Source organism: Canis lupus, chromosome 34, assembly GCF_011100685.1.
Source record: "Canis lupus familiaris isolate Mischka breed German Shepherd chromosome 34, alternate assembly UU_Cfam_GSD_1.0, whole genome shotgun sequence".
NCBI lineage: Eukaryota > Metazoa > Chordata > Mammalia > Carnivora > Canidae > Canis > Canis lupus.
The window spans coordinates 3507562-3532879 of NC_049255.1; the positions used below are offsets into that span (position 1 = coordinate 3507562).

Here is a 25318-nt window from a genome sequence, read left to right on the forward strand (position 1 = left end):
TTCGGGTAGTATTGGCAGAGATAATGGAGCACCCTCCCTACGCTTCCCGGGTAGGTGGTGGCTGCTTGCCACACTTTCTGGCAGGCAAGCTAGGGCTGGCATCTGGAAGCATCCTTCCTGCTCCCCTGCATCCCTCCCTGGACTGAAGAGAAGGACTTTCCACTGCCTTCAATCTAGCCCTTCCCTGGTTTACCTCATCCTCTCTGCTTTGCTTGACTCTTTTCCTCTATTATCATTTGGATGGTTGGGTCACCACATCCAGAATGATCCACAAGAATGTTGCTGTGACTGATGGCCCCACACATTCCGCTCATTCAACCAACCTTCTACTCACCGCATCAGCTAGCTGAGCTTCCATCTAAGCAACACTCTGTCAATTGGTTCCAAGTTCCAAAGGAGCACCAGGCAAAATTTGACTCTCTCTGAGCTCAGGAGGGGGCCATTTCCTGAAAGAACTCTGCTGGCTCTAACCACCAGGAGAGGTGGAGAAAGGAGCCCCAATGTCCAGGTGTACCCTAATGGAGCACATCGCACACTTTCCCACACTGATGAAATTGTGAATAAAATAAGGGTAGTTTCTTGCCTGGGAGTTCATTATTAGTTAAGCAGTAAATCCATTCATTGCTGTTTCTCTCCCCTTTTGGGGTTTTCTGATTATCCTTTTCATTCATTCAGGGAAAGGGGTTGGGGGCATTCCCTTCCTAGCTTTTTTTTCCTTCTTGCCACAAGGTTTTAAATATTTGGGCGAGAGATTTTATCTGACCACTGTAAAGACTGTTTATGGACAGTGGTTGCTGGTTATATTTAAAGGACAACATAAAAACTTCCTTTTAAGTGAAAATAAAGGCTGAATAAAGAAGAAGATCATCAATTCTGTCGATAGAATGACCTCCTCCAAGCTGGATGGTTACCTAGGGATCCATGTATATTTTCTTTTGGAGAACTAGAGGGAAAGGGGGGAAATATCTTCATTATATCTTTGCTGTCCTGAATGTTGGATAGCTTTGTAAACATTTTCTTTTATTTAGTGATCTCGCAGTTGAATTTCTTGAAATGACTATCCACGGAATTGTAGACCTGCCAGTATTGATCTTGATCCAAACTTTGGGTTACATTTTTATTCAATTCTCTAATCATGACACCATGTTCTCAGGCAAATAAAGAGATACCTAAGCAAGGTCTCCATCTCCAAGAAGAAGCATTCCAAATATTACTCAGGAAGTCATTTCTCAAAGTTTGTCTGAATTCTTTTGGCCCAGGATTGAAACACATATTGGTCATCATCCCCTATGTACTGAAAATATCACTTTGCACGCACAGTGCTTCCTAGCAAAACCGGAGAACAGAGGCCTCTAAAGCTATATGGCCCACTCATCAGGTAAAGTCGGGGGCAAGGAGGCACCCAGGTGGTTCCGTGGGTTAAGCATCCGACTCTTGATTTCAGCTCAGGTCATGATCTCAGGGTTGCAAAGTCAGGCTCCACACTGAGCTTGGGGTCTGTTGAAGATTCTCTCTCTCCTTCCCCTTTTGCTCCTCCCCTCCCCTCTCTATCTTAAAAAAAAATTAAAATATGTGAGTGTTTCAGTTTCTCATCTCCTGTAGATGGCTTTCATAGGGGACAACATTCTGAAATATAGGCCTCCTGTGCTGGAGGACAGCCCTTTCACAGCACTGAAGGTATCTCCTTTGCCCGTGTTCTTGACCTTGGGGAATCCCACCTTTGTCCAGAGAAACACCAGAAGCTCTGGAGACTTCAGTGCAACTGGGAGGCCATGTGTTTTTTTCATTCCTGGGAATGTGTAAGGATCACTTTATTAAGTAGGCTTGAGGACATTTTAGAGACATACCTTGTCTACTTTTCAAAATGTGTTTCTTCAGACCCTGGCAGATGTTGTTTTAATTAAAACACATGCAATTTCAATTAGTATTTTAAAAAGAAGCCTGGTTTCCCAGACGAGGTGATTTATCAGAGCACTCTTTGCTGGCTCTCTTTAATAACTTGATTTCACAAGCCAAACTCTAGGCAGCAGAAAAGCTGTGTGCTTTAGCCAAAACTTGGTATCTTCAGATTAGGTGTCTGTTAGAACCCCCAAACCCAAGAGCCTAATCTCATGAATGCTGCCTTCCTTTCCTGCGGAGCTATGAGTTCTTCGTTAATTAGCTTCAGACACCTGTTGGGGAATTTTGGCGGCTGGGTCTGGCAGATAAGAATTGCTTGGAAGGGGACTTGTAAATAAATCGAAGAGCTGATAATTATTTTATTAAACAAGCCTTAATGATTCGCCCTTTGGAAATACTCCATGTGGGGAAAAGGCAAAAGTGACTGAAATTTCCAGTTGATCCAAATTTCAGGACCTCTGATTAAAGACCTCAAAGAAAAGAGGAAATAAAATCCACCTAACTTTATTCTGACTGGTCAGGCATTCATCTTATGCCTAGCCAAACAGTTCAGAAGAAAATGCTTTCAAGAAGAGAATACATGAGAAATGAAATGGATCTCCTCAATACCGCAAATCTTAAGAATCTAAAAGGATTTTTAGCAGGAAAATGTTTTTAAATTGTATTTCTTCTGTACGTAGACTCCCAAATTCTCTCCCTTACCCCCTCCAAAAAAAGTTTTAATCGTGTAGGAAGAAATCATTATTTTTACTCTCTAATACTAAAAATAGTGGATTAGAAAATAGTTATAGAATTTAAAGATGAATACTCTTTTAGCCATTTGGGCTATGTTTGGTTGTATTTATTGCACTGGGTGTTGAGGAATTACAGAGCAGGGAAGGACATCCATGATTGGGGGTTCTGCTAAAGAAAAGGCGTGTAGGCTGGCATCGTATATTGAATGTGTCAGTGGATCTGTCCTTGAGGGCACCTAAGGCAATAAAAGGAAGAGAAGGCAGCCATTGTAAAGATGGGTCAGCAATCTCAGGAAGAAGGACATAGCAAGCCCCAGGCAAGAGGCTGGGGACCCAGGAGGTGGATGGAGGTGCAGCCCCACCTCTGGGAAGCCTGCAGCCAGAAGGTGGGGTGCTGGTCTGTGAAATGGCAAAAGCAGAAAGAGCAGAGTTTGCTCCTTGAGAAGAAGCAAACTTGAGAAGAAAAATCTCATCTCTTCATCCTGTCAGACTAGAATCAAAGAGATACTTGGTACTAGGTGAGGGGAAGCAGAGAATCATTCCCAGCGGTTCCTCACCAAAATATCCTGAGTGGTTTCAAGAAACTTATTTGAAATTCAGAGATTTCTTCTTACAACCAAGAAGTTCATGAAAGTTCATTTATTATCTATCAGAAAAGACTGGTTTTTTTTTTCAGATTTAAAATGAAATTTCCCTACTCAGTTTTGTGCATGATAGTATCTTTAAACAATGTCACATAAAATAAATGGCTTTGGAGAAGAATGATAAAGGACAAGTGGCTTGTCTCCCAAAGCACATAATATGCTTTGAGTACCAAATGTTATCATCCTTCATCTTGAATGTAGGCAACTGAACTTGACACAGTAGCAGCCAGGCTGGTGCAGGCATATAGTAATGTGCAATGTGTTGCTTTTAATTAGGAGTCACTAGTATTTCAACAATATCAGCCCAAGAGGGTATTGAATGTACAAGACAGATCAAAAGATAAAAAATCCCCACGGTCTGTACTTAGAGACTTGAACAGTTTAATTTACTCATCAAAAAGGAAAGTTGTAGCCATGAAATGGAGAGTGGTAGGGTTAAACTTTTTAATTGAATGTTAACTAACTCCACAGACCACATAGCGTCTGTGTGAGAGTCTGATCCATTTCAGGAGTGACCTTGTTATTCTTAAAATGTTAGAATACAGTGTGTGAGAGAGATGACCTGTAGGCTTCTCTCACCAGCAGATGGTTATGGAGGGCCACCGTATGCTGGGACCAGTGGGAATGCTGTGGTGAGCAAGGCTTCAGCTTGCCCCTTTGGACCAGAGTTCCCATCAGAGTGCACCATGAATGGGTGATACATATGCTGAAATAGTGATTTCTCTGCCCTGAGGAAAGTCCAGGGAGCACCTGCATCTGCCCACTCTCCTGGATCTATGAGCTCCAGCGGGGCATAGCTGTTGTCCAACAGAGCTCTTACCCCCCAACACAGTGCAGATGTTCTATCTTCTGTGCATGCCATGCATGCCCAGGAAACAATCAGGAAGTTCTGCCCAAGACACGCCTCCCACCTTTACCCCAGCACAAGACATCTTCACTGTGTCACTCTCTCTGTGGTTCAAAAGGCTGGGCTTTCAAATCATCATCATCCCAAGCCCTAGTCTTTTACTTGTCTTCCTGTTTCCAATGATAGAAATGGATAGAAACTTTGGGGATTTTTGTCTTCCTTTTATTTATCCCTGTAGATGCACCATGAGGCCTTCTTGGTACTTCTTCAGAGTATTTCTTGAATTCTCTGTGTGATTTCTGTGCATCTCACCTTTGAGTTCCGCCTGTAGCATGGCAGGTCCCGTAGCTTACTACTTGTGCTCCCACCCCCACATCACTGTTGACTTTGAGCTCTGGGCAAGCCCCCAACTAAGGCCTATTCAGTGTCCATGATGTGAATGAAGCAAAATGAACTCTGCTACCTGATTTTTTTTTCAATAAAACAGTTTTTATTAAGCCCCCTCCTCCAGAAGTCTTCATTTATTCTACTGTGGGCATGTCTCTCTTTTGACCTTGCTTGACCTTTCCAGCAGCATTTGATATATTAATATGTCATGGTTTCTAGGATAAAACTTTCCTGGTTTTCCTTTTCTTCTTTTCCCTTTGCTTCTTTCTCCTCCTCCTCCTCTCTACATCTAGGCTCTCTCTTGGGTCAATCTTCTCTAAAGCCCATTATATAAATTCTTTATTTCTGATACTATATTTTCCAACTCTAGAATCCTCATTTGGCTCTTTCTTGTACTTTCCATTTCTCTGTTGAATTTATCCATTTTTTTCATGTATTTTGTCCATGTTTCCCCTAGATAGTTTAATATAAACATCACAGATAAAGTCCTTGTCTGCTTATTCTACCCTCTGGGTTATTTGTAGATTTCTCTATACTGCGATCTTTTCTCCTAATTTTGAATCACATTTTCCCACTTCGTTGCACATCTATGATTTGTTTCTTATGCCAGACACTGTGTGTCAAAGTATTAGCATAGACTGAGGTAGATAATACATACCTCCAAAAAAAGAACACCCCGTTTCTTTTTCTATCAGTAGCTAAGGTGGAGGGCTGAGTTAATCCAGTACATATTTTAACAATATCTGGGCTTTAAATTCAGCTTAGTTGCAGCTTTTGGGTAAATTCTGTTTTCACCACTGAGTTCAAGTGTTTCAAGATGTGATCAGTATTTGACCTATGGTTGGGCTAGGAAGCTGAGCACCTATGGATCCCAGAGAGTTCTCTCTGTGTTACAGCTCCGACATAAGTTTTCTGAATCAAAGGATCTCTCTCTCTACCCTCACCCATGCCTCCTTCTCCCTTTCCCTCTTTCGTCTGTAAAGTTCAGCTGCCAGCTTGTTTGGATCATCATGTTACCTACATTTTTCAGATAATTTTACTCTCACTTTCTCTATCCCTGTACTTACTGTTCCTGAGTTCACAGCTTTCTTTCCAGTTGAGCACGCTCCCTACGGTTCCCATTCTTACCTTTCTCTCTCCAACTCCATCACTTCAGCTGTTCTACACACACACACACACACACACACACACACACACACACACACCACTCTTTCATTTCCTCCACTCCTTACCCATCTTCCAAGACAAAGGGAGAACGCCACCCTTTGCAAAACTTCCCTAAGAACTCTATGTTTAATTTGTTGCCCTACTGGAACCTTTTCATGGATATCTGTGGAACAGCCCCCCACTGCAAATTTAGTACATGAGGAATGTGTGTACAGGATCCATAGTAATGCATAATGTGTCCAGTGAAGTTGGGTTATCTCATTGGCCAGGCTGATAGCTTTTTAGAAACAAGAACATCTTTCTCTGTTTTCCCTTTTTATGTTTGTTTTGAAAGCCCTGACAATGCCTGGCATTGTGTTAATGGGATGACAACCACAGGTAGGTGTTACATTGTTACTGTTCTGTGACAATAGGAACTCTAGGGGAGTGTGGACAGTATCTTCCTTATTTGCTGCTAGCACCTGCAGAATAGAGCTATTTTGGCATCTAGTAGATACCAAGTTTTATTTGAATCAATAATGGATTGAAGTCATATATTGTGGTTTCATAAACCAAATTCCCATGGCCATGTGTAGATTTATCTCATTATTCAAAATTGCTTGTAGTTTTAACCTATACTACAGCGTCTTTGACAATTCAGACCTACCTACTCTCACCATGCTTCCTCACCTTGAACATACCACCACCACTGTACCCCTGAAAATAGAGCTACATGCCTTATTTTTATTATGCAAACTGACACAGATGAGAAGCACATTTATTAGATTGTGGTTCTTAATCTCAGTTGTATGTTGGAATTTTCTAAACCCATCCCCAGAGATGTTCAGGTATTATCACTTATTGTGAGGCTTCCTGGGGGATTGTAATAGATAGCCAAGGTTGAGAATCACTCCTCTAGAGTCCAGCAAGACCCATTGTAAATAAAGCAGTCTGCTGACCTCCTGCAAAGCTATCTTCTTTCAATTTTGAAATATTTTATAATGGCAAGTCTAACTCCAAGACATCCCATTTCTTTGACTGGAACACAGAATTTTTCTCCAGCACTTATTCTCCAGCACTTATTCTGTTTCACACTTTTCCTTACAGAATTATATGTCATGGATAATGGCTTTGAAATAGCCAATTTCAGATAATATCACCAGTAATGGCATTAATACCTAGAGTCAAAACAAAGCATAGGAACATACAGTAGGTATTATGACTCCCTTGCTTCCATATAATTTTTTATAACACACTTAGATGAACGTATCCTGAGCTTCTCCAGCTTGGCAAAGCTTTCTAACTTATCTTTTCGCTTAATAAAGCTCTTTATGTTTAAAGACCAATGTAATCAAGAGGAAGATTGTAAACAGCTTGTTGAAAATTTCACATGCTAGGTAGCACTGACAACAGAGATCAGTACTTAGAGGACCATGGGAAGTGTCTAGGATCTTCTGATGGGGGAAGTGCCTGGGTGGCTCAGTTGGTTAAGCCTCTGACTCTTGGTTTCAGCTCAGGTCATGATCTCAGGGTCGTGAGTCGAGCCCCACATAGGGCTCCACACTAGGTATGGAGTCTGCTTGAGATTCTCTCTCTCCCTCTGCCTGTCCTCCCCTGCACACCCCTTGTCTCATGCTCTCTTAAAAAAAATATTGTGACGGGTCGGGGTTTTCCCTTGATGTCACCCTCGCTCACTCAAGGTGTCGGAGCTCCCCACCTTGCAGGCAGCCTAATGCTTCCAGCATAATTAGCTGAAGGGGTGGAGGTGCTGCACTGCTCCCCAGAACCACTTGCCCTTGCTCCAGTCTTAGCTAATTTTTGGAACCTGAAACCTTGATCCCTCAAGCAGCATCCTGATGTTCCCTCTACTACGCAGGTCCATGGCTTCTTTGAGACTGCGTCTGTTTCGGTGTGTACATTGAGAAAGAAAAAGAAAAAATGCCCTCAGGGTACATGTTAGCAAGCAAAGAGAAGAGAAATAAACAGAAAAACTACAAATTAATATTTTGAGATGTAACCCTGTCTCACAACCATCCTTCAGAAATGCTAGAGTATTAGTATTACCTTTTTGAGAGTGATGTTTCTTGAACTAAAACTGCCTATCTCTTCCCAAATATGCTGTTCTTGGCTGCTACCTTACACCTTATGCCTGGATGATTTTTTAAATGTCTTCTCTTTGATAGACAGAGGTGATGCCAAGCAGTGTGTGTTGAATCTGGTGTGACAGGATTTCTCAGATGCCCCTCCATCTAGTCCCCTTCCCCACCCCTGACTTGCAGTCTGTGTGGCATGCAGGGTTCTCTGGGATTTGGTATGGAGGCTGCATCAGCTAACAGAAAAATTTACGGGTTCCCTTGAACATCAAACTTTTGACCTTGCTTTTTTAGCAGGATGTTAATCTACCCAACTGAGGAGTGGCAGGTGGTGGGGAGACCCAAGAAGTATTTCCATTAGCCACACTGAACATTCCTCAGTTGACCTGATTCTCAACATCCTAGTGTGAATATCACCTCCCTCTGTGACACATCACGTATCCAAAGGAGAGAGATGTTGGAATTGTATTCCATTGTCACCAGCTCTCACTCTTGGTCCAAACTGGGAGACCAGAGATGGTGAATAAAAAGAGATAGGATAAAAAAAAAGAGGTTAGGGTGAGTGATGAATATTGGCAAGGATATCTGTTAATGAGGAGAGATGGTTTTGTTTCTAAAGTATTATTATAGGGGAAAATACATAATTTGCACATCCCTACTTCCATGAGGCAGAGAGAAAGAGCTAGCTGAAAACATATGAATTACAAAGTAGAGGGCCTCCCCTGGATCAGTGTTTTTTTGTTTGTTTTGTTTTGTTTTTTAAATCTTTTTTTTTTTTTTAATTTATGATAGTCACACAGAGAGAGAGAGAGAGAGAGAGGCAGAGACATAGGCAGAGGGAGAAGCAGGCTCCATGCACCGGGAGCCCGACGTAGGATTCGATCCTGGGTCTCCAGGATCACGCCCTGGGCCAAAGGCAGGCGCTAAACCACTGCACCACCCAGGGATCCCATGGATCAGTGTTTTAAATGGTTAGCATGTGACTGTGCTACCCAATTGGACAGGAACCATGCATAAGTAATAAACAAGGAATACCAAGCACTCAGTAATTAAGTTCAATGTGCAACAAAGTCCATCTTAAATGAGTGAGTGAGCTCACATGTGTCAACATGATTGCATCCACAGTCATTGGGAGTGTAAGTGAAGGGACTCACTGAATCATACTTTGCCATCTTCCCACCTTGGCTTCAGACAGCATCTCAGCAACCCTGCTTTTCAGGTTCCCATTGGCTCCAAAAGCAACACCAGCTGAGCCTGCTGGGCCCAAGGCAGGGTCAGAGTGGAGGTTGGGGGTTGTTGGAATGGGAGCCATACCTGGAGAGCGGTGCTGGGATAAAGAGGAAACCACAGACAAGAGACGATATTAATGACAGTAACAAGCACGAGCAGTGCCCCACTGGTAGCCTGTGCCCACCTGCTCCCCACAGCCTGGAGCAAACCAGATGTGGCATACATTAACAGCAACCCCCTAGAATTCCAGCCTAACTAGACTCACAAATAAGGTGGTTAGTCTAACAAGGAACGAGGGGATTGAAATGTATCGAGACTTCACTATAAATTTGATGAATTCATTAGTTTTCTCTCAATATTCTGCTGAACTTTTTGAAACAAACATTGCATTTCTGTGTTGCTTTGGTAAGAGATTTTAACTCACAGACTGGACAAAACCAGGTGGGACCCAAGCCCAGGTTGGCATTCGGTCAGCTGCAGGGCAGCTGCCATCCTGTCCTCTGGGAGGGTGGAGTAATGTTCCAGGAATCTCCCACTTGATGTGAGGGAGAGAAGAGGAAGTAGGGAAGGAGGGAAAGGTATGTGGAATCGACCTGCCCATCATGGAGTCACATCTTCTGGTGATGTCCATGTTTCTTGTCATGGCCATGTCTTCTCATCTTTCCATGGCTCTCTGTCCATTGATGGTGGGAGCCAGCCTCCATGTTGTTTGGAAATCTCCAGGCCCAGGGCCTTTCACAGATTATATTTGTTATAGTCTTGCTCAGTCTTTTTTTTTTTTTTTTTAAGTTCAGAGACCTGTGAGACTCTTTGTTTGAAACAGAGAAAAAAAGAGGGTTCAAATATATGCATAAGATTAGCCCCATAACCGGGCTGAAGCAAGCTGGTATGTTTATTTGGAGGATGGAATGAAATAGGCCTTGTCTTCCTCTTAGGTTTCCTATAAAAGCCTGGGGAAGGACCGCAATCCTCTTTTCCTTGATGTTCCCTGCAGTTCTCTCTCTCTTTCTCTCTCTCTTCACAATTTTTACTTAATTCTTAAATTTAGGAATTAAAAAAAAAATTGTAAAACTTAACAACCCACCTTCATTCTCTCAAATATAACTATCATGACCCCAAAGAAACCAGTATAATACCGTTAGGGACAGCCTGACAGTCCTTGATTCCATTAGGTTAGTAAAGGATGTTTATTTTGTTATTGAATTGCTTAAGGAAAAATTTAAGAATTTTTTTAATAAGAGCTATTCACTGGTACTCATTTGTTTACCTTTCTTGAGGAATAAAGGACTGTATCTCTTAACTGTGGTTCCCTGAAGTTCTGAAGTCATTGTATTGTTTCCTAACGCCACTGGCACTTCCAGGCTTTGCTTTCCCCCACCTTGCCTGGTGGTCTCCTGGACAGGAGGTTTGACCACCAAGGCCTGGAGAAGATCGGTTTATTGATAGAATCAATGATTTTTAAACATTGCTAGAATTATGGACAGTTAGGGGTCTGTTATTTATTCTTGCTTATTTGTTTTACTTTTATTTCTTGAGTCTTATTATTCTGCACGGTCATATTTTACTACTGAAATTTTCATCTTTCAACCTTTTTCTAAAAGGTTTTTGGACAAATGTTTGCCTCTCTCACACTTTTCAATTTAAATTGTTGCCAAGGATGTAGTTTTCTGTGTGACATTTAAAAAATAAAATTGACACATCCCTCTTTTAAATATATCTAAATACCATAGTGGTTTAATATCCACCATTATCTTTTTTATTTTTTAAAAGATTTATTTATTCATGAGAGACACAGACAGGCAGAGATACAGGCAGAGGGAGAAGAAGGCTCCCTGCAGGGAGACCGATGTGGGACTTGGTCTCAGGACCCTGGGATCACAACCTGAGGCAAAGGCAGATGTTCAACCGCTGAGCCACTCAGGTGCCCCCCCATTATCTTTTTTTAATAATATATAAGCAGGTTCTTCATTAACATTAGAAATGGTATATCATTCCTTTACTTTTTAAACATGTCACCATCCCACATTTCTCAAGAATTTTACTCTCATGTATTTTATACTTAAAAGCCTCTCACTGATCATTCTTCCTGCAAACAAGATATATACAAATTAAAATGTATCTTTAAAAGTCTCTTTATGGTATTAAGTTTTAAGTTAAAATTATCTTATGGATTAAGTTGTTACTCTAGCTATTAGCAGGATATAATTGACCAAAAGAATATATATAATAAATCTTGATTAAAATTTTTAATATAAAAAGTAAAATCATATTGGAAATCTATTCCTTAGATGGATGAACCATTTTATCCCAATCAATTTGTAGAGCCAAAAATGAAGATTACTTCTTGCTTGAATGAACAGGATTCAGTATTAATCATTTCTCAATTTTTAAAATAGATTTAAATACCAAGAAACATCTCTCACATAAATAAGTTGGAGAGAATAGAAGATCTTTCCTTATAGCAATATCACTTGATTCTTTGACCTTCTTACACATTTTATTTCAAAAATCTCATTGGGATTTATCAGAAGTTATCTTTAATCATCTATCAAATGATAGCTTGATTAGGTTCTCGTTCAATATTGAAGAAGGTAAAGAATTGGAAGCTACCTCATTGGGAAAAAAGATGAACTTCCCATAATTAGAGCTGCTTTCTTCTCAACCGAGACCTTGGCAAGCACCCTTGATTTGGACTCTGAAAATGTTGGCCACTCTTCAGTAGGGAGGGGTTTGACTTGGTTTTGTTCACTGAGAGAAGGGAGGCTACAAATGTGCATGTATATGTCCTTTCAAGCAGATCGATTTTGTTGTCAGAGTGCATAGGGAAGCCAAGAGACTGCATATGGGTTGCCTGAAAACTCCAAACCCTGCATCCCCTTGGAAAGTCTTCATGAAACCACAGGGTGCAAAGGGCCCAGTGTGGAGACCACTGTCCCAAGGTGGCCGACTCTGACAGAGTTCTAGCTCTGCCCTTCACATTGTTCCCACGTGACCAGGGGTTGATGTGAGAAGGATGTGCTTCTTGATGGATTAGCTGTGTTTCCACAAGCCGTTTCTACATGGACCAGTTTTGAGCCACAGTTCCCCAGAGGGAGCTTACCACATTGAGAAAAGCAGCCAACTGTGTGGTAAGAAACACCAGGCAAGATTTAAGGATTACATTTGAAGCTAATTAAGACTACAGTACAAATTTTATGCTAGACCATAATTTCTTATCTACATATAAAGTATCATTATTGGGACAATGAGCGGAGTATTTAAAACTTCCTGGGGACTAATTGATATAAAGAAATCCAGATTCAGACTGGAAGCTTCAGAATTCTGCTCTCATGCCATAAAAATCTAATGTGATTTTTTAATACAGTTGCCTAGGAATTGAAATAAGAAATAGCTGGATATTTCAAGAGGTCAGCATAATTTGCTCCTTGTGTATTGGCTTTCAAGTGTAGAATTAATTTATCTCTGTATTCATTCATTTCACCAATATCTATTGAATGCCTACCTACTATGTGCTGATTACAATAGAGCATCAAAGTTTCCGCTTTGTTGGCATTGTGGTCCAGGGGTGGAAATGGTTTCAAAACGGAGCAAACAATATTTACTTTGTGCTTCAGCTGTAAATAAACTAGTCTAAGGGATTGGAGTGTGAGGAAGGAAGGAGAATGTTGAATGTGGTAGTCAGGGATGCCTCTACAAGGAGACATATCCAAGTAAGTCCTGAGTAATGGACTAAAGCCAGACATGAAGCCACCTGGAAAGAGAGCTTCCTGGGCAAAAGGAACAGCAACAGCAAAAAGCCTGCTGCAGGAGGGAGCTTGGTATGCAGCAGAAACAGTGGTAAGGTCAGCGTTGTTGCAACCAGCAAATGAGACAGGAAAGGTCAGAGACGGGTGGTGAGGGAGGGAGCCCTTTAAGCCTGAATAAAGAATCTGAAGGATTAGGTGAGGGAGAGCGTGGTGGGATTTTACACTACCTACAGTCCTCTCTGGCTGCTGGTTGGAGACTGGACTGTAGAACTCAGGAGGCCAGTGAGGGTTTGATTCCCATAGCCTGGAAAGATCATGCTGTACTGCACCAGAGCTATAGCAGAGGGGTGGGGAAAGCATTTTGAAGGTAGAGCCAGTAGGATTTGTTGATGGATGGAGTACAAACTAGGAATAATAATAAATAGGAAAATGGCAGAGGAGATGGACTGGTTTTGGACTGCAAGTTTGAAATATCTGTTAGACATGAAAGGGAAGATGCCTCGTAGGGAGTTGGAAATATACATTTGACGCTCGGGACTGATATATTAATTGGTGCATCATCAGTGATTAAAAAAAGATATTTAAAGTCATGGTCCAATTATTTTAATACTCTAAATACAGAAACAGCTACAGGAAGTCTAATCTTAAAATAAAATGCCTAGCCACAAGGTAGACAAGCATTTCTTGGCTCATTAACCAAAGATAGGTTTCTTACATAATTTCATTCTTCTTTTTTCCCCCTTTGAATAGAGCAGATGAGAGATAATGTTCCTTCTTTGCATGAGTGCGACCGAAAAATATGAAACCACATATGTTGAAATAATTTTAGAATTATCTATAGGTCATATTGTGAAGCACTTTTAAGTTTGTCTTCCTCGTTGAAGTAGAGTAAATAGCTTCTTCCTACCCGACAGTACAGGCAATCGTGCCTGTTCATCTCCCCAGTGAAAAATACAGGGCTGGGATTGGGGGTGGGGAGAGGGTCAACCAGTGCAGACTGATGAGCACTCTGGATTTTCATTGGCTGGTCTAGACTCTCTTCTTGGGTATTATTTGTTTTACTTTTATTTCCTGAGGCTCATTATTCTACACGGTCATATTTTACTACTGAAATTTTCATCTTTCAAGTCATTTGTGCATGTGGAGTCCTCGCCTGTTACAGTGCTTCTGGGAATTGACGAGTCCCTGTGAACAGGACAGCGTACCCACTTATCCTGTCTTTCAGTTTTCCACGTGGCAGAAATTGTTTCCAGGGGTCCTACACATTATTTATCCCAGGAATATATTATAAAGGAAATGCTGCTAGTATATTTATAAATGCAGCAGGGGTAACTACCTCCCCTTGACACTGCTCGTACAAATGCTGTGGTAGTCAACTTATCTTTCATTTTTCAGCAGTGCGCAGGTCCTGGCAGGAAACTTTGTCAAACATTTAGAGGTGACAGTAGCCTACAGTGAGGCGAATGCTTCCAGGAGATACCAATCTAAATGATAAAGGACCATTAGAGATACCTTGTAGTCAAACTCACCTTATTTGGCAGGAAGAAATATTTTGCTTCCTTCTTTTTCAATTTTAGGGAAGGCTCCACAAAATTACAATTTCACTTCTCTTGCTGTATGTGGATATAGATACAGACATAGGTGTAGATACATATATTGGATGCAAAGAACTTCAGTGATCCTTTTTCTTATAACTTGAGTACTTATTTCCTCCATTCATTGGAATTTTGGTTGGCTATTGTTAAATGATTTTGTTAATCTTACACATACCTGGATCTTTGTATGCCACCAAAGTTTTTATAAGCAATGTGATTTTGGCCCAAGACATTTTTAAGGATGTACATGACTCATGTGCCATGGAAAATCGTGGCGGTTCTGCCTTCATTTCCCAGCAGATTGTTCATGTTTTTCCACTCACAACCAAGACCCAGCTCTGTGGTATTGGTAATCCACGCAACCCACCCCAGTAAACAATCAATATACCCCTGCAAGCTTCCTGCTTCATTTCATTTCCTTGCTACTTTATGAGTGAAGAACCTTTCTGGTTCTGATAACCTAGGTGTCAGCCTTGGGAAAGCTGTTCTGTAGTCAGGGACATGAGCTGGAAGAGGGATGTTGGCAAAGGCATGTAGTTTTCTAGAATGCAGATTAAAGGACAGGCATAGGGGATCCCTGGGTGGCACAGCAGTTTGGCGCCTGCCTTTGGCCCAGGGCGCTATCCTGGAGACCCAGGATCGAATCCCACGTCGGGCTCCCGGTGCATGGAGCCTGCTTCTCCCTCTGCCTGTGTCTCTGCCTCTCTCTCTCTCTCTCTGTGACTATCATAAACAAATAAAAATTAAAAAAATATAAAGGACAGGCATAATTACATAAATAGACGTGTGTCACAGCAACATAACACAAGGCAGGGATTCTACAAAGAGATGAAGTGAAAAATGCTCAGCATGAAATTACCTTCAGAAATCTTCAGAATGATACATGTCCTGACCTGACCCCCAAAGCCCTTGGACCTGAATCTCTGGCATGAAGCCTGAGGGAGCATCTCTGTTTTCAGAGCTCTGCAGGCAATTCTGATTCACAGTCAAGGTTGCACATCATATATATTGTATTGTGCTAATTCTTATGAGGCCAGCCCTTTCTTCTTATGAACATGTACTGCCCTTTTCACTCTTACTGGACTGCTTCTTACTGAGCTCTGAATTATTATTTATGGAAATTATTAGCACCTTCAACAGACTCAAGTCCAGTGCCATGAAGATTGTGCAATGAAGCCATGAATTTATATTACACAGTAATTTGGAGGGGAAATGACGTCATTCTGAACTAAGTTATGTGAACTATACCAGGTTGCATGATACACTAGACATAGTAATAAAACTACATTTTTTTTCCTGGATTTATTTAAATTCATTTAATTCTACATCTCGGTTGTCAATATTTCTTTAGGAATCGTCTAAGTTAATTCACTCAGTGAACACTTACTCCTAGGTGCCATGGCAGTTGCTAGGTGCCATGGCAGTTAGTTAGTTAGTTAGTTAGTTAGTTAGTTAGTTAGTTAGTTAGTTCAGTGACAGATGTTTATTTAGCTTCCTGAAAGAAGATTCACTGGTAGTGCTGAGATGTGAAGGACTTGTTCTCAGAAATGAAACCCATCATTCGCACATCTAATTTTCGTTCAAACATGTGCCTAGCAAAGGCCCAATAGCGGGAGACACCCATGTCTCCCTTCCATTGTCCATCGTCCAGCATGAAACTCATCAGTCCTTGTGCGTGGGTGCACCTAAGATCCCACAGCCCACTTTCCTCTGTGACCAGGAAACCTGCTCAAACCGAACAGCATGGCAGGTTGACCTTCCCTGTCTTCACCAGATGTAGATGTCCTCCCACGAACCACCTGTCTGGACATGTGGCTTGTGGCCCTCGCCACTGTGGTTCCTGTCACACCTCCCTGTCCACAACAATCTTACATGGAGACCAGTAGCAACAGTTCAGTTTATCCTTTGCCCTTTCCCTACATGTGTCTTCTCTCCCTAACACCAAAGACCACTTAGCACAGTGTCCCACCAAGCACAGTTTACCTTGAAAACAACCCAGTGCCAGCTACTTGGATCCATGCATGCCCAGCTCTGGCTTCCGGTGGAGGGGAAAACTTCTGTCTGCCAACTTAGGTCTCAGTGACATAGTGATGGTGGTGAGTTCACTGATAATAGACAAGTTAACAGGAGAAAACACAAAAATTTATTCATGTGCATGTGGAATATTCCGTAATCTGTGTAACTCCCTGAACAGCTGAGAGAAATGGTCTATATCCCAGCTTAATAAGGAAATTGGGGGAGGATAGGGCTTCTAGGGAACACAAATGGAGGGTACAGTGGCTTCCATACAGCTTATTTATGCAATTCCTTATCCCAGTGCTAAAAGCCAGGTTTCTTCTTGGCTAGAAGCTTCCCAGGAAGGGGATTTATAGCATCTTCCTTCTCAGAAAACTCTGCCTATAGTCAGATAAAGGAAGCTCAGAATATACATCTGCCGTATTTCACGTGCGTCCAGTTTAAAGTGATCTTTATGTCATCCTGTTGGTCCCTTCCAGATATCAATAGTATTCTTTAGACTTACTTATGGCTACAGTTCCAATGAGCTTAATCCCATTTTCTCAGACCCTTTTTACACCTTTCTTTCCTCAATCAAGGCTGTAAAAGAAATGATTTAGGTCTTGCCAGACCTCAAGCAAGCATTTGTGTGACAGGTAGAAAATAGGACCCTTCACACTACGGAGCTTCAGCCAGGCAAAGAGCTGCTGTGAAGCCCATGCGTTGTTCTGAGGCAGCGTGTCAAGGCTCACGTCTGCTGTTAAACAGTAGAGACTGTACCAGGAGTAAGAAATGAGAAATAAACAGGCAATGTTAGAGGAGGCAAATGTAACTACTCTTCATATACATGTACACACAGAAGTGTCTGGGACTACTTGGGCAGCAAATGGCTCTTTGTAAGAATAGGATTATAAAACTGGCGACCCCACCAGAAACCATGAGTCACCTAGAAAGTGTTAGATTATGTTAACTATACCGTCTAGCAAGCCTTCAGCTTTAACACAGAAAAGACTCTCAAGCTTCACGTAACAGCTGTGCCAGGCAAAAGGCAGGTGTGTTCTTTGAGGACAAGGTGGAGGTGATGCTTGGGGTGGGAGGCAAATTTAGGGATAGGCTGCAGGGCTGGGGGCTGATGGGCGATGCTGTTGGATCCGAATCACAAGGTGTGGTTTGCAGGGAATCAGGGAAGGCAAGAGAAAGTGTGTCTCTTACCCACTCCCTTGTTATCTCTGATATTCCTTTTATTTTATTTGTTTTAATTATTACTACCTTTTTTTAGAGACAGAGAAAGAAAGAAAGCACATGAGTGGGGAGATGGGCAAAGAGAGTAAGAGAGAGAGAGAATCCCAAGCAGACTCCACTCTGAATGAGAAGCCCAGTGCAGGGCTTGATCTCATGACACTGAGATCATGACCTGCACTGATATCAGGAGTAGGACCCTCAACCACCCAGGCATCCCACTGATATTCCTTTCAGTATCTTTTTCCTTTGCTTATCTTTTGTTTCTGGCTCAGTGATAGGTGGTGGTGTACATTTCTGGCTTGAAGCCCTTGGTCAGAGTACATACCCGTGTTTTTGTTTCTTCATGGAGATGAGCACTGGGTTGGCCCCACGGGGCTGTCTTGAGAAATAAATGAAGACATAAGGATCACTTAGCACAAATCTGGGAACCTGGTGGCCTTCACTGTTAGCGATGCCTTCTGTGCCTCACTGCGATTGTAGCAGGACTAACTCGTTCTAGTTCTAGAAGCAGTTTCTTACTGGCTTATGCTCCTTCATACATTTCTCTTGGTTCAGTGCAGGTGCCCAAGTAAAGGTTGTTGAGTCCCTCTGTTCTGTGAGAAAGATTGGAAGGACTTACAGTGTGAAGGTATTGCCCACTTATTGTGATGAGGCCTCTCTTCTAAAGCACATTTTTCAATGTATTGTAGCACAAATCTTTGTTTACACAGATGCTTAATTTTTCCCAATAAAAAATGTACTCTTTTCACCAAGACTTTATATCAGAGCATTGTATCTCTATTCTTCCAAGCAGCCCCCTGATAAATAATGGAACAGTGAGGGGAAGTGTTGACAATAATGAGCTCTCTGCAAATGACACAAAGAGCTAGAATCCCAAATACCTATAATTATATTCTCCTACACATGTGCAGACTTTGATAAAGAGGGAGCCTATTCTGTTATTCCTTAATTTTAAGAGGAAGAAACTGCCAAGAACTCTAGGCTTTAATTACCAAAACAAATTCACTTGAAACAAATCCAGGCATGTGAACACAAACCAGAAGAACAAATACATCTTGTGACCTGGTACATGGACCCTTGTCAAGGGGTTCGGTCCTCCTAGGTAACCGTGTCTGTCTTTGATATGCCACTAATGCCACGCTGTCTAAATGGTGCGCCAGAAAAGATCCATCTCATGGTGTCTTCAGTGAACCATGAAACATCTCAGGTAAAAAGTACATTTTTAAGGCAAATCCTTTGAGATGAAGATCTTGAGGAAGGACCTGAGTGCATTATCCAGTGTGGTTGAATTCTTTATTTGGTATCAAAAATGCTTTGCTTTATAACAAAGAGCTCAGACTTCTCCCACATTGCAGTTCATCTATTTTACTCATGGCACGATTTTTTTTAAATAATAAATTTATTTTTTATTGGTGTTCAATTTCCCAACATACAGAATAATACCCAGTGCTCATCCCGTCAAGTGCCCCCCTCAGTGCCCATCACCCATTCATCCCTACCCCCCGCCCTCCTCCCCTTCCACCACCCCTAGTTCGTTTCCCAGAGTTAGGAGTCTTTATGTTCTGTTTCCCTTTCTGATATTTCCTACCCATTTCTTCTCCCTTCCCTTCTATTCCCTTTCACTATTATTTATATTCCCCAAATGAATGAGACCATATAATGTTTGTCCTTCTCCGATTGACTTGTTTCACTCAGCATAATACCCTCCAGTTCCATCCACGTTGAAGCAAATGGTGGATATTTGTCATTTCTAATGGCTGAGTAATATTCTATTGTATACAGAGACGACATCTTCTTTATCTATTCATCTTTCGATGGACACCGAGGCTCTTTCCACAGTTTGGCTATTGTGGACATTGCTGCTAGAAACATCGGGGTGCAGGTGTCCCGGCGTTTCATTGCATCTGCATCTTTGGGGTAAATCCCCAACAGTGCAATTGCTGGGTCGTAGGGCAGGTCTATTTTTAACTCTTTGAGGAACCTCCACACAGTTTTCCAGAGTGTCTGCACCAGTTCACATTCCCACCAACAGTGTAAGAGGGTTCCCTTTTCTCCGCATCCTCTCCAACATTTGTGGTTTCCTGCCTTGTTAATTTTCCCCATTCTCACTGGTGTGAGGTGGGATCTCATTGTGGTTTGGATTTGTATTTCCCTGATGGCAAGTGATGCAGAGCATTTTCTCATGTGCGTGTTGGCCATGTCTATGTCTTCATCTGTGAGATTTCTCTTCATGTCTTTTGCCCATTTCATGATTGGATTGTTTGTTTCTTTGCTGTTGAGTTTAAGAAGTTCTTTATAGATCTTGGAAACTAGCCCTTTATCTGATACGTCATTTGCAAATATCTTCTCCCATTCTGTAGGTTGTCTTTGAGTTTTGTTGACTGTATCCTTTGCTGTGCAAAAGCTTCTTATCTTGATGAAGTCCCAATAGTTCATTTTTGCTTTTGTTTCTTTTGCCTTCGTGGATGTATCTTGCAAGAAGTTACTGTGGCCGAGTTCAAAAAGGGTGTTGCCTGTGTTCTCCTCTAGGATTTTGAGGGAATCTTGTCTCACATTTAGATCTTTCATCCATTTTGAGTTTATCTTTGTGTATGGTGAAAGAGAGTGGTCTAGTTTCATTCTTCTGCATGTGGATGTCTAATTTTCCTAGCACCATTTATTGAAGAGACTGCCTTCCTTCCAGTGGAGAGTCTGTCCTTGTTTATCGAATATTAGTTGACCATAAAGTTGAGGGTCCACTTCTGGGTTCTCTATTCTGTTCCATTGATCTATGTGTCATGGCACGATTTTTAAGCTTTTTTTTCCCCTCTGGAACTTCTCTGATAAGCTTACCTCCACTTAAAAAAACATCAAAGCCTAGAAAGAAATTATTAGAAAAGACGAAAGAAAAGCACCTTTAGTTTAAGCTTCAAATGAAACCAAATTGATTAGTCATCCAAGATCAGGTGACCTGGCAGTAAGCTTACAGCAAATCATGTCTGTCATCGTCTTCTTATTCTAATTTCTCCTTAAAACGGTGAGCAAACTGCCTACATGCAGCCATATCTCTAAAGGAGGCTGATGAAACCTGAAACTAAACTAGCTGTTGCCCTATTTGAGTCTTGTTTATTCTAAATAAGATGATAAAAATCAACACAAAAGACAGTGTCAGCATAGACCAAAAATAATGCCTACTTAATTAAAATATACCAACTGTAAGTGTTATACAATAATTTTTATGGCATATCTAATCAAGGGCAAGCATGAAAGCCTTGTTGCCTCAAATGCCCTTACCTACTTGTACTTCTAGAGAGAAAAAAAATGGTCCTTGGTGGTGTTTCATGCTGGCTCCCCAGATATCATTGACACAGCCTGTTGCTAAAACACAGCTGAGTTTACTGCACACCACATGAGGGATGACATAGACTCAGTGGAGCTTTGCCAGTGTCTGAGAGAGATGAGGTGTCATCAGATTTTGTTGGAAATCTGAAGTTTGATGTAGGGTGGGTCTCCCAATGCCTAGACTTTCTGACTGGAACAAACAGAAATTCAAAGAGTGATAGAGTACAATGCCTCTGTTGATGCTCGCAGTTGAAGACTTTCTGGGTCTTTCCACAAGTTTCTGTATTGAGCAGTCAAGTTATTTGCCTAGACAAGATTCTCTTGGAATGCTAAGTGCTGTTCCTGAGGACAGTGAGATGGTAAGGTGATGTTAAGGAAGACAGCAGACTGTACTTGTGCCATTGTCCAAGTTGTATGTAGGTAAAGGGTTGGGGGGAATTTGGGGGAGGGGGTTTTGGTTCTCCAGTGGCCTGAAAGGAGGCCTGCGTCTTGAGAACTGCTATTTCCTTATGGATAGACAGCCAGATGACGTGGAGAACTAATAGAGGCATAGATAATGCAAAGCTATGACGATCCAAGTTCATTTGCATTTAACTTTAACAGCATTTGGGCTCCAGGCTCCCCACCTCTCCATCCACACTCTCAAATTGGTGTGAGAAGTGTGACAGGGGGTCTCTGCTCTCAGGGAGTGAGTCACTTAGCTGGAGATCCAGCACCAGCCCATTTCAAACCACACCTATACATTCACAGATATAAGGGTGCACACTTCCAAGTGTCGTTGGAGTTAACAGAAGGTAAACAATATGGGGTGACAGTGCTTATGAAATTCACAACTTTACGTTCTGAAGAAACAATGAATCCAAATTGAGTATTTTTTAAAGATTTTATTTATTTATTTATTCATGAGAGACAGAGAGAGAGAGAGGCAGAGACACAGACAGAGGGGGAAGTAGGCTGCCCTGCAGGGAGCCCCATGTGGGACTCCATCCCGGGACTCCAGGACCAGGACCACGCCCCAAGCCGAAGGTAGGCGCTCAACCTCTGAACCACCCAGGCATCCCAAAATTGAGTATTTTTAAGTAAAATTTATTTTGAGGTTTATTCTCACTTTTGGGGGGAATCATAGGTCTCATCATGTTATTCCTATTTGCTTGTGAAATAAGCCCAAGATCAACAAAATCTCAGACTATCAATAAATATCTGTAAAATGAGCAAACAGTTGGTATTCATGCTTTGAATTTATGGAGAATAGACATTACAGGATCTATACCTTTAAAAGATCTATTTCTTAAAAAGCAGGGGGAAATGTCTCAGTTTTCATGAAAAGAATCTCTGGCAATTCAACTTCCCAATTATTAGAATATTTTCATATATTCTGGAAACTTATTTATTAGTGTCAAATGTCTATAGTTTTCTGTCACTTCTTTTCTTCTGGAATTACGCATGCCAAAAGAAGTTCCAAATGCACGGATTGAATCAGTGGCTCTTAATGTGCTTAAAGCTCCTGCCAGTCAGGGTTCTCTTCAAGTCATTGTAACTCTCTACCAACATTAGTAAAACTAAACTAGAGAGCCACGCCTCCATTGTTCACATGCTGATTGCCCTGGCCAAATTGCAGTATGGCTGATTGCTTGGCTGCCATCCAGAATTCTCTTAAATTTCAATTAGCTTGTACATCTCTCTGCATGTTCTACTCTCCATGGGTGCCCATTGGTGCTCTTGGTCATTGGGTAGACATTGTGCTGCATCCTAGAGATGACAGCTTCTCTTAGTAAAGAGCCTCCTTGAGACCCTTGAGAAGGAAAGCCACCAGCCAATCTAGACAATTTATTTAAGAATGCACACATTCATGTCCTCCTTGATGCCCAGGCATGAATGTGTGCATTCTTAAATAAACGTGATATGATGAGCACTGGGTGTTACATTATGTGTTGGCAAACTGAATTGAAAGAAAAATTTTAAAAAATGTTCACATTCTCATGCTGGTGGTGGCAAGGGAAAAAGGAGAGGTGTGGAAATAAACAGATACCACGCAAATGGAAAACTACAAAGCATACTGTTCTGAGCTTCCTATAGCAAGGGAGTCAGCTGCCATCACTTACTCATATTTGGTAGAGAGTCAAAGGCAGGCAGCAGAATGGAAAGGTTCACAGTAGAGAAAAGGGAAGGATTCAGATGTGACCTCACCGCCTGTTGGCATGTGGGGGTTGGAGGACTTAACAAGAAGCGCTTAGTTAAGTGTGCATGCATATTTGGCTTTCTCTAATTAGTCCAAAACCTGATCCCTAAAGTATGGAAGCTACCAGTCATTAATCAAGTACTGGCCATTGGGGGCCAATTATTATAAAAGTTATGGTTCGTCTTCCTAGACTGTCACTGGAGATAGCAATCTTGCTCCCTGCAAGTCTGACTTGTAGCAGGCTGGCTTCCTGGGTTTACCAAAGTTAAGGGGCTGGTTTCCTGGGCAGGCTGCCGCAGGTTGTGGATCAAAGTTCTATTTTTGCACACGATCTGGCCATTGTCTGTTCATACATTAAGTGTCTCCATGGTAATATATGTGGAAGTTATAATGTAACAGAACACAGCTTCTAAAATATACCTTATTGTAAATTAGTTTTTAGTTAGAGTATAATAAAATTGTAATAAAAGGAAACATAGCCAGGTTATTTGGAATCAGTTATCTACTCTGGGTTTCTCTCCCTCAGATATCAACTATATAGGCCAGTCTGTGGCAGTGGGCACTGATTGTAAAGGAAAGCACCATGAAAATACAAGAACCCAGGAGTTAGCTGATGGCAAAGATTAACCCAACTCAGTATCTTCTTGGATCTGTTTTTCGTTGGGTCCCAAACTAGTGGATACCTATGCATGTGTTTTCCTGTGAGGGAGTGTTTATGAGTTCTTGGTCTGAAGGTCTAGGGGCCAGGAGACCTGGGTCGAGAAAGAACATGGCTTCAAAGAAGGAACCGTATCAGAAATCGTTAGGGAAGAAAAAGGAAAGAGCACTGAGTTAAAATTTCACGAACTAAATCACATATACAGGATTCTCTAGTGTAAACCATTTAAATAGCAAATTGCTAGGAAGAGATCACTGAAGTGCTACTTTATTCAACTTGATAGACTCTTTCCGTGAACACTTGTTGGGTCCTGCCATGAGGCTAGAAGTAGCTCCATTTTGATCTGTTAACAGCAATTTGTAACCTTACGACAAAACCAGTATGTATCTTCACTAAGACAATACATTGCTCGTGCCTTACAAATTTAGTATTTAACCAGAATGACTGACTCCTACAGGATATCAATGATGAGCTATTTCCTCCTTAAACAAAAGGCACTTTTTATGTTACTTTTGCACAGTAGTATTGAAACCAGTTATTTATTGAATACGTATGAGGCACAAGGGAACTGGATTAGGCATCTGGAGGATGGAAAGTATTTCTGGACTGGAAAGAATATGGGGAAGGCTTGTAGATAAGGGATAGACACATATATCTGCAATGCATTGGTGGATGAATAATATCCCTCATGAGTGATATCAACTCAAGGGCTCTCCGGGGTCTCTCTGGGAAGGGTGCTATTTCCTGGCCGCTGATGAGCACAGGAGTTATCATAACACCCTTGACAACTCTTACATTTTCATTTGTCAGGTTGAAAGTTAGTACACCACCCATGCCAATGCATGTTTAGACATTCATTTTCTTCCGCGTGCTTATTCCCACCATTGCATGCTGCGGACAAGTGAGAGAGGAAATTTGACAAGCAATTTGTGTTATGTCAGTTACCAAATCACATCCCTCATCTGCCCCTCTAATCACACAGAAGCCTCCCAAAGCCCATGAGGCATGAAGTTCCAGGGGCTTAAGAGGTTACTGAGGCAAAGTAAGAAGCCCAAAATAGACATGAAGGGACTTGAGCAAAAAGAATCCTCCTTTCAGCTACTTAATACAACTGTCCCAGGACTTTCAGAAAGTGACTTACTTCCACCTGTTTCTAACAGTTACCTAGTGTAAATGTTTGTGTCTCCCCAGAAATCATATGGTGAAGTCCTAACCCCCAGGGTGATAGTATTTGGAGGTGGAGCCTATGGTGATTAAGATGATTAAGTTTAGAGGTCATAAGGTTGGGTTGAGACCATCGTAATTGGATTAATGCCGTTTTATAAGAAGAGGGTACATACGCACTAAGAAACAGCCATGTGAGCACCCTCAGAGAAAGTGCTGTCTACAGGCACGGAATACCAGGAAACTAATCTGCTATAATCCGATCTTGAACTTTCCATCATTCAGTCTGCAAGAAACAAATGCTTATTGTCTATTGTTTGAGCCTCCCAGTCTGTGGGACTTGGTTACAGCAGCCCAAGATGACTAAGACACCTTGCTCTGAATCTTAGAGGAACGGCTCTAAGCAGCCAGGAAATAGCACCCTTCCCTACCCTCTCC

The 25318-nt window shown here is 41.7% G+C and overlaps 1 protein-coding gene and 1 long non-coding RNA gene across 22 annotated transcripts in view; one reads left to right on the forward strand and one right to left on the reverse strand.

Annotated features, from left to right (window-relative positions):
- CTNND2 (catenin delta 2) overlaps window positions 1-25318 on the forward strand; it is a 913511-nt gene that overhangs the window by 818248 nt on the left and 69945 nt on the right. The gene's annotated exons all lie outside the window — the stretch shown is intronic.
- Window positions 1-25318, reverse strand: part of LOC102154640 — a 57610-nt gene that overhangs the window by 3853 nt on the left and 28439 nt on the right. For 6 of the 13 annotated variants that reach the window (XR_005383651.1, XR_005383647.1, XR_005383650.1 and 3 more), the window contains 5 exons: window positions 17884-18151; window positions 16305-16426; window positions 14256-14339; window positions 8905-9788; window positions 194-2869 (listed from right to left, as the gene is read on the reverse strand). This is a non-coding gene — a long non-coding RNA (uncharacterized LOC102154640). The remainder of the gene's footprint in view (window positions 1-193; window positions 2870-8904; window positions 9789-14255; window positions 14340-16304; window positions 16427-17883; window positions 18152-25318) is intronic. The other 7 variants (XR_005383643.1, XR_005383644.1, XR_005383648.1 and 4 more) reach the window with 7 other exon arrangements.